We start from the raw sequence: 629 nt of genomic DNA, 5'->3' as shown, positions 1-629 counted from the left end.
CTGACGGAACTGCATTTTGGCACAAATTGTTTAACTATTATTATCACCTGAAGCTAAAGTAAAGCGCTTAATTATCGCAGAAGCGTTAAAAGGAGTACATATTTGTGTAGTTCAAATTGTAAGGCGTTTACTTATTAAAACTAAGTTTTCAATATATTCCATATACACATGTATGTATGTATGTATGTATGCACATACATATGTATATGAGAAACACCTGCAGTTCGCAAAACATCATTTTCGCATACACACACGCACCACTTGTCTGTCTGGCTGTTGTCACTCACTGGGAACTGATTAAAGCCACCCACCGAACTGGAAATGGGCGCTAAGCGCAAACGCAAACAAATATGAAGCCTTACTTACATATGTATGTACATATGTATGTATGTATGAATGTTCGTATGTGCGGGTTTGTTTGTAATTGCATGTGTGCATGCGAACATCATTTTATTTTAACTAAGTACTTAATTTTAAATTATACTCATATGTAATTTATGTTCTTTATTGTACTAGCTGCTGTTGTTTTTTGATGATCATTTTTAAAACAACCTTTTGACTACGTGTTTTTGAAGTAAGTACATACATATGTATGTACATAGAGGAATTTACCTGTTTTTGTTTTTATA

This window comes from Rhagoletis zephyria, unplaced genomic scaffold, assembly GCF_001687245.7.
Source record: "Rhagoletis zephyria isolate East Lansing unplaced genomic scaffold, Rhagoletis_zephyria_1.1 Rzeph_scaffold_01903, whole genome shotgun sequence".
Classification (NCBI taxonomy): domain Eukaryota; kingdom Metazoa; phylum Arthropoda; class Insecta; order Diptera; family Tephritidae; genus Rhagoletis; species Rhagoletis zephyria.
This window is presented reverse-complemented; position numbering follows the sequence as displayed.